Below are 9,366 nucleotides of genomic sequence, written 5' to 3' on the forward strand. Positions count from 1 at the left end.
TTCCGTTTCAGTAAAGAATCTCCAGCTTTGGGGAACCTTTCAGACCACCCTAATTCAGAGAGGCGGGCTGCAGCCTCCCCTTGATAAAAGTGATGAAGGGTTTGGAAAACCTCTGTAGATGTGTATGTGCGTGCAAGTGTCTACACGTACATATCTTTATCTTTTGGAGACAAAATAACTGCTCTCAGCCTTGAGAGGGCCCAGAGCAGGGGAAGCCAGCAGAATGAAGGGAACCTGCAGTGGGTGAGGTTGTGGTTAGGTAGGAGGAAGCAGTCTATAGCATTCGGAGTATGGGGTAGAGTGACACAATATTGAATAGGACTGGTGAGAGAGGCCGTGGGAAATCAAAATCTCCCAGACCCTTCGGTGCTTAGTCAAGAGGCCAGGCCTGGAGCCTGGGGGACAGCCTAAAGGTCCCTGACTGCATTGCTCACTGGTTCCAGCACCGCCTGGTGGGGAGAAGGGAACCAGGTCAGCTAGGTGTGACGGAAGGAAAGTACAGGGTTCAAGAGGGAAGACTATGGCTGGTTTAACTTCAATCTTAAATGTCTTAGTTCCAGTTCAGGAAAAAAAGAGGGGTATGAGGCAAAGGTGTCTGCCTGCTCTTTCCTGCTGCTTTCAGGGCTGCCCAGGCCAGATTCCCACGTGCCCTGGGCTGCATCAACGCCTTGGTGACCAGGAAGCTCTCTAGAGTTCTGCTTACCCCTCTTCCTCAGGCATCCTTAATATTCTCCCTCTCACCTAAGAGCCTGTTCCCTCTCTGTCGGGAATTTCTTCCGAGTCTAACTGAAATCCGGCCTGGCTCTTTGTAAGCCTTGCTGTCCCCATTCTAGAGCCTTTGGGATGCATGCTGAGAGATCATGCTTCCCTCTGCCTTCTCAGGTCTGCTCTATTCATTTCTCTCCACTAGAAGAGAAGTGGAGGACAGCAAGTGCTACTTTTGTGGGATTCCCAAGCACAGCTAGGTTTAAGGACCATTCCTGTACCCCATTATGTCTGCTTCCCTTCTCACAGTTGTCTGTTCCCATGATTGTTTCTTCCTCCCCACTCCTGTCTGTCCTACTGACATTCTGGGAGGTATAGAGGTTTGGCCCCAGCAGGAAGTCCCAAGGACCTGCATAAAAATCCCAGCTCAGGGGAGGACATATATGCAAGGAATTTCCCAGCATCAGGGCTCAGTTAAAAAACCACCCAGGAGTCCTGACTTCCCACCTACCAAACCAGTACTTATTTTAGATAAATGAGCAACCAACAGAATTCTAAGAGTAAAGATAGGATGGATGAAACAGGGGTTCTCCCAGACAAGACCTGGCCCCACTGAAAGTTTGAGCTAATTGCATGAAAGCCACCACCGGAAAAATATAACCAAGGTGGGAGGAATCTAAGTGGGAAAATATTTTGCAGAGGGTGGGGGTGAGGAATATGTACCTGCTATAGGAGGCTACCATTGAGGTCTTGGCTAAAAAAACTATGGTCAGGGTCTTTACATGAAGAGAAGTGACTCAGGTCAAGATCCTGGTTGAGAATCTAAGATACGGAGAGTTGTTTCTGGCAAGATGTTACGGCAGATGAAGTGGCTGGTGTAAATTTTTAGGGGGTCATGAGCAGGAAGATTTGAGAGGTTGTGGCTGTAGTGAGACAGTTGGGAAGATATTAGAATGCAGGTAGCTGAGCAACTGAAAAGAAGATGGGGGCCCAGACTAAAGACCCCTCCTGCATACACAGTGTATACCTGTGAGTGGTGAGGCTCATAGGGTTCTGTGAAGAGGGAAACCAAAGACAAAGCCTGGGCCGCCTCCCCAGAACAGATTGGTTTTCCTGTCCAGGGTCCAGCTTCCTCTTTTGTCCTCATGTCATGGGGGTAGGGCATCTCCCCCGGAGCTCGAGCCTAGAGGAGGCTCTCCTCAGCTGGGAGAGTGGCTGTCTGTCCAGTAATGTCAGTTCTGAATCACGGATGCCCCAGCACTGGCTAGGCATGAGGGCCTGGAAGCAAAACAGGCTCAGATGTCAACCTGGCCCCTTTGGCCCATTTCCTGAAGGGATAAACTATGGTAGGGTCATCCTGAATGAGGTCAGAGCAGTGGGCCCATTCCCAGGCTAGAGGTCAGGAAACCCAGGTCCTTGTCCTGGATTTGCTCACAATCCTGTAACTAACTCTTGTCAGCTTTCTGTCTTGTGGCTCAGCTTCAGAAGTAAGGAGTTGCCTATCAGTAGCTCCAAAGAGCATACGGAATACTGATAGCTCTGACTCTCCTTCCCTCAAGAGGCTCCTCAGAGCGGGGCCCCCAACTCTGGACCCCACCTTGAACAGGTCTAAGTAGCTGTCTGGGTGTGTGGCCCCTTTCCCCAAAGCACAAGAGAAGAGGCCAGAGAGTCAGGGACTTTGCCAGGGGACAGCAACATGGGGGAGTACCCGATGCCCGGCTCCAGCTCTGCCCCACTGACAGTGGAAAATAGATGCCGGAGTTTCCTCCCTGATGTTTTTTTCCCTTGTGGAAACCCCCTCAGGTCTGGGGCGGTGTTGAAGTGTCTGGGCAGCCCTGGGTCTCTGGGTATTTTCAGGTGGGGAGGCAGGATTGGGAGGATGGCACTTCTGTACAGCCTCGTGTGAAATGAGCAGAGGCAAAGGAAGTGCCACTTCACGGGCCTTCCGTGGGGCCCCAGGACTGCTGAGCTGCTGTTAGTGGGGAGGAGGAAGGAGGAGGAAGCAAGTGTTCAGCCTTCCTCTGTGCTGCCTGGTGGGGGAGGAGGGCAGCCTCCTTAGCTCCCCCAGCCTGCTGCGCTGGCCCTGGGGCTGGCTGTATGTGGAGCACCCCAGGTGCTCGGACACCAGGAGAAGGAGAGGAGCTGGGACTGAGTGAAAGGGCCCCAGCCTCCCACACCCCTCCCAGCTATATCTGTCTTGTACCCTCCTCCTCCCCGATCCCTAGTGGGTAGACTCAACTCCCTCCATCTCCTACTCTGTCTGCAGGATCCTCCACGGGGGCTAAAGGGTGGAGAATGGAAAGAGGTGGAGAATTCTCCAGCGTGAATTTTTTTTTTTTTAAGGCTGGGAACTAGGCTGTCTTGGGTTCTGTCCCTGCTGATGGGAGAAGGGGAAGAAAAAGCAAGACTCAGCCCTTGGCTTGGTCCCAGCCCCATGCTGACCTCATGTCTCCCCCAGCTTCCTCCTGCTAGCCCAGCTGCAGCCCCTTTGAGCCTCTTCGTACCATGCCTCTCCTACTCCCCCCTTCAAACAAACAGACAGACTGGCAGAACTTCTGAAGCTGTTTCTAACACTGACCATGACCATGACCCTGACCTCATCTTTGACCAGCCCTGGTCTTCAGATATTCCAGTCCTTAGCCTCATCAGTACCACTTTTCCTACCCATCTTCCTTATCACCACTGGACTAGAGCTATGCCTGCTCCAACCCCTCTCACTCTTCCAGCTGAGGGACAGGGCACTCCCTCAGTTACCCTAAATCATACTCAAGGGGAGGAAATTAGTTACCCTTGTCTGGTGTCTCCTGGGCCTGGAGGCCCTTCCTTCTTCCCAGAATCAAAGTCTGAATTGATGAGAGAGGAGGTGTCAGTCAGTCTGCAGCTTTTGCTCAGCCCTCTGCTGGGCTTGTGGAAGTAGGCAGGACAGATTTCCCTCCTCATGAAGCTCATGTTAGTTCAGCACAATGAACCTAAATAACAGTACTGGGGGAGGTGGGGCAGAAGGGATGCTGTCCTTGAGAAGCTGGGGAATGGAGCTGGGCCCTGAAGGACTGGGAGGCTGTGGAGTGGGGTGACAGTGGAAGGGGAGCAGAATTCCAGAAAGAGGAACTCCCATGTGCAAAGACATGAAGGACAGATTGAGTTCGTTCAGCTATTTACTGACAGCCACTGCATGCCATGCTTAGCCCAGAAAGACATGGCCAGGACCTTACCCTCTAGGCCTTCCCAGTCTAGTGACAAGAGATTCAGATAAGCTTCCAAGTGACTGAGATAGACTGCACCTATGAGAAAATCAGGACCCAGACCTTGGATGGAATAAGTCATTGGTGACTTGGGTGGTTTACAAAAAAAACTTTCCTGGAGGAGGTGGCAGTGGTGCTTGGCTCTGGAGGACAAATTAGGGGATCCTTTGAGGCAGTTGGAGTCTTCTGAGCTGCTGAGTGGTAGACTGAAGGGTGGAAATGGAGAAATGCTGGATTCTCACCAGGACAGTGAATATGGCTACTTGATGTGTTCTACGGAAGAGAATGTGGAGGCTGCTTGTGGAGAGGATCTGGGTGATGTGGCCAGAGCCTAGGATCAGAATACCCCGAGTGATGTATAGTTAGGATGAGTTTCAGGGAGGACTGCAGGAGGGGATCTCCCGTGTCAGGGAGGAAGATTAAAAGGCTCCAGTAAGTTCCCACTGCCTTCATACTCCCCCAGCTCTTAGGGCCTATTCCTCCCCTCCCCCACTCCCAGTTGGGACACTTCCCCTGCTACAACTGCCACAGAGATCTGGCAATCAGGCAATATGCTGCTTCCTTTCCCTCCCCCATTCTGGGCCTGCCTGGGCCACACCCCAAGACCAGGCCCCACTGGGTACAGGCTAGGCTCTGGGGACTATGCTCAGATAGGATGAGCCCCTTGGACTGTGCTCCCTGCGGGAGCCAGGTCAAACTGGTACTGGGAGGAAAGATTCTTGCCTATCCCAGTCAAAGCTTTTGGCTGCTACTCCTGTCCAGTAAGACTCAGCACTGCAATTTGGACTATGGAGGTGTCAGTCCAGTTCTGGGCTTCTGACCTGTTTATGCAGATCTCAGTAACTGAAACAGAAGCATGCAGATCAGAAGCCTGTACTCAGCTTTTTGGTGGGGGAGTCGAGGAGGTCAAGCTTCAGTATTGGTCAGGGGGGCATCCACAAGCTAAGGAACTTGTATGTGACTACTGCAGAAGGATTGTGACTCAGAGCCAAAGGAGGGTTACAAGGGTGGCCATACTGTGGAAGTTCAAAGAAAGGAGAATTCAGTAGTCTCTTGGGACCATGAGACTTAAGCTAGGTCTTGAGTCAGTAAGATTTGAGAGGGGAGAAGGAGTGGCAGCAGAGAGAAGAACAGGAGGAAAAGTTCAGAGGCCAGAATGATCCTGGCCTGTTTACATAGGACAGTGAAGACCCCTCTGGACCAGGGAACTCCCATTTCAAAGTACCTGCTTAGTACATACACATTGTGTATCAACGCACTTCATCTATATAACAGCCTTATAGGGTTGATACTATTAGGGTTAGCTCATCATGGCAGAACTAGGATTTAAACCCAGCTCTGTGGAATGTGTAGAGTGCTCAGTCACTCAGTTGTGTCCAACTCTTTGTGACCCCTTGGACTGCAGCCTGCCAGGCCCCTCTGTCCATGTGATTCTCCAGGCAAGAATACTGGAGCAGTTGCCATTAACTTCTCTAGGGGATCTTGACCCAGGGATCGAACCCGAGTCTCCTGTGTCTCCTGCGTTGCAAGCGGATTCTTTATCTGACTCCAAAACCTTTGCCAGATTATGAAAAGCCAAGATGAGGGACCAGGCATGATCTGAATTAAGCTGAGAATAGAAAGCCAGAACAAGTCATTATAACATGGCTAAGACTATACTAATCTGCAAATGTTTATTTACATACTAAACAAAAGTTCTTTTTTTTTTTTTTTTTAAGTGACCTAGTGAATAAGTTACAGTCAATCCCCCAACCCCAGGCAGGCCATTGTCCTTGTCTGGCCTCCTACAGCATTGACTGTTCTTTATCCTGCATGGTACAGGCTAGATCCTACCTTTTGAGCATGCACCCTCCTTAAATGAGCTATGGGAACTTATTTGACCCAGTTCAGGCCATAGGTGTTCAGAGAAAAGAGTTGTCCTGGGAGAGAGGATAAGGGTCTGAACTGTCCCTGAATGGGGAGAATTGGGCTGCTGCCACCTCTCAAGCACCTGTATACTCAATGATTCCAGCCTCTCGGTAGGAAAGGCTTTGCCTTTGCCACCTTCTATGTGCAGCCCACGTCCAGGTTTATAAAGCATGTTCATCCCTGTGCCCAGGATCTTCCCTGCTGCCCTTTGAGACAGGGAGGGTGAGTTTTATCACGCCTGTCATACAAATGAAGAAACTAAGGTTCCAGGAAGGGAAGTGAGTTACAGGCTTAAGGTCACAAAGTCAGCTGGTAAGGGTAACTTGGAGGCTGTGTGACACACTGAGGAAAGCATAGGGCTTTGGATTGCAAAATTGGAGTCTGTGTTTAAAAAAAGGGGGGGAGGGTCCTGTGCTGACTAGCTGTGTGATGTTGAGTTATTTTAACTGCTCTGGGTTTGTTTCCTCATCTGCAAGTATGAATAGTACCAATGAGTTGTTAGAAGGATGAAAAAATGTAATACCATGTGGTCTGTAAAGGGTTGTACCGTGGAGGGCTTTTAATCAAGGGGTAGAGTCAGCAGGTGATCCCAGAAGGTAAGAGTCAGGGATCTGGTGCCCTTGGCCCTATGTTGTATTGCCTCTGCCCTGCCTGTTTCTGGACACTATCTCCCTCGTGATTCTTTTCCGGTGTCAGTCCCTGTTCCCTCACCAGCCCGGAAGCTTCCTGCTCCCTCCTCGCTCCTTTGAGGGCTGATTTACTGATTGCTGGTTGATAACCCCTCCCTAGAAAGCTGCCTGGAGCCAGCTGTACTTCTGGTCTCTCTGGCCTTGTGACTGTCAGCCAGAGTCCCCTCCTTGCCTTCCTGCCTAGGCCAGCCCAGTGCTGGGCTTGCGGGGAGGAGTTCCTGGTCACACAGCCATGGCCACTCCCCTGCTTTGTGTGCAGCTAAAGATTTACAGGCCTAGAGAGCATCTGCTCTTCAAGATGCTGGGTTCTCCTCAACTTTCCAGTGGACACGAGGAATGGCACCAACACCGCCTCCCCAAGATGCTGTCTCTTCCCCCAAGGAAGAAGCCACAGAATCCTGAGAACATGAACATGCCCTGATTTGAGCTCAGGTGCCAAGGTCTTAGGCGTTTGCTGACTGACTCAACCTTCCCACCCCGACCCTGTGCTCCCAGGGGCCTTTCCTATCTCCATCATCTTGTCCTCTGCCCCCAGGCTTCTTAGTGTCTCATCTCATCCACTTAGTATCCTTGCACAGGCTTTTTTCTCTCCATTTCACAGATTGGGAAACTGAGGCCCAGAGAGGGTAAGTGCCTCTTGCTTGGTTGCAGTGAGTTGGCAGCAAAGCAGCCCTGGGGCTAGGACTTGGCTGAGTTCTCTTGACTTCCAGTCCCAAATCCTCAAGTGCCCTAGAGGGTCCTTGTCTTCTTTCTGGACCCATACCCTTGAGGCCCTCTATGTGCTCTTCTGAGGTTGAACACACATTTATTCATGCAAATAAGATGGAAATATTTTTACTGTAAACCAGAGAGGCAGCCTCATAGAATGAACTCACTTCCCTCCCAGCTGGTCCCAGGGGAAACTGGGGCCTGGGAGGGGGAGCTGGGAGGGACCAAGCCCTGGATTCTATGCAGGTTCCACACCACCAGGATTCCTTTTCTACTTTCCAGTGGTAGATTCCCCCTGGTCCCTCCAAATTTGATTTTTAGGCTTTGGGACCAATAGTTGAGAGGACAGGTTGGAAGATAAGTGTTGGCAGACCAGGGTACAGTTTTGCTGTGTATAAAGTGAAATGGAGAAGATGGGCCAGGGATGATAGCGCTTGGGTGGAGCAGGAGATAGCTAAGAGAACTGGGTGTGTCATACTGTCATACACAGAGCTGTCCCCTCCCAGGGAGCAGGGACCTGGTTGTGAGAGAGCTGCAGGGAAAGGAAGTCACATACTAGCCAGAAAAAGTCCCCCGTGGCTGAGAGGAAGTAGTCAATTAGAGGACTACCCTTGCCACAGCAGTATAAATAATCACAGGGTTTCCGGAAGCTCTGTTCTGTTCCAGAATTCGGAAGAGCAGTTCCTCACCTCAAGGGCCTGTGAGCTGCAGAGGTGACCAGGTGATAGTTGGAACGGGGACTCCTCTCAAACTTACCCCACAGATAATTACAGCAGCTGACTTATTTGCCACTTCCTGTGTGCCATGCCTCATGCCAAACACTCTCTACATGTTAGCTTATTTTATAGTCTCACCAGCTCTATCCCCATCTTACAGATGAGAAAATTTGAGGCTTAGGAAACTTAAATATGTTGCCTGAGAATCATATTTGACTAGTTAGTGGAGCTGTGATTAGAATCCTTGACCAGTCTGATACCAGCATATCTTCTCAGTGATAGTACTTAATGACACTGTTCTCTGCCCAAAAGTCCAGAAGCCGCTCAGATTCTTCAGAGGCACAGGCCATGATCTCAGGAAAGGGATAGAAGATTAAGGGGAAAATCAAATTTTTGTCTTATTCTTCTGTTCATCCCTCTTGGCTGGGCTTTAACCCTCCTTGAGAGAAGATGCAGACGTCTGGGACCCCTGGCCTCTGCCTCGCTCATCATTACACACCCAGATTCCAGACCAAATCCCAGCCTTGGCTCTATCTCCAGTGTTCCCCTGCACTGAGTCACCAGCCTGGCTCTGTGTGTCCAGATAGGGTTCCCCTGCTTCCACGAATGATGGTGTAAGCTCTCCCTCCTTTTCACCATTCCCAGGGCACCCTAGTTTGAGATTGGCAGCTGCCTAGAGAATTGTGCCCCTTACTCAACAGGCTTCTCATAACACATTTCGGTTTGCAGTCAGTAGCCAAGATGTCATGTTTGGAATTGAAGTGTCAGTGCTCTGGGGCTGGTGGGTCCTGAGATGGGAGGCTCCACCCATGGCTGCATCTCAGAGTAACCTGTGCCAGAAGCGGTCTCCAGTATACCAGTGGGAGGGGTGCATATCTGATAGAGGGTCTAGTAGATCCCTACACATCTGCACCGTCCTTTGGTGTCAGTACTTCCTGGAGGAAAAATCAGTTCAGTTCAGTTCAGTTGCTCAGTCGTGTCCGACTCTTTGCGACCCCATGAATCGCAGCACGCCAGGCCTCCCTGTCCATCACAAAGTCACGGAGTTCACTCAAACTCAAGTCCATCGAGTCAGTGATGCCATCCAGCCATCTCATCCTCTGGCGTCCCCTTCTCCTCCTGCCCCCAATCCCTCCCAGCATCAGAGTCTTTTCCAATGAGTCAGCTCTTCGCGTGAGGTGGCAAAGTACTGGAGTTTCAGCTTCAGCATCATTCCCTCCAAAGAAATCCCAGGGCTGATCTCCTTCAGAATGGACTAGTTGGATCTCCTTGCAGTCCAAGGGACTCTCAAGAGTCTTCTCCAATACCACAGTTCAAGAGCATCAATTCTTTGGTGCTCAGCCTTCTTCACAGTCCAACTCTCACATCCATACATGACCACTGGAAAAACCAGTCAGT

The sequence above is a fragment of the Bison bison genome, unplaced genomic scaffold (genome assembly GCF_000754665.1).
Source record: "Bison bison bison isolate TAMUID 2011002044 unplaced genomic scaffold, Bison_UMD1.0 scf7180017864284, whole genome shotgun sequence".
Lineage (NCBI taxonomy): Eukaryota > Metazoa > Chordata > Mammalia > Artiodactyla > Bovidae > Bison > Bison bison.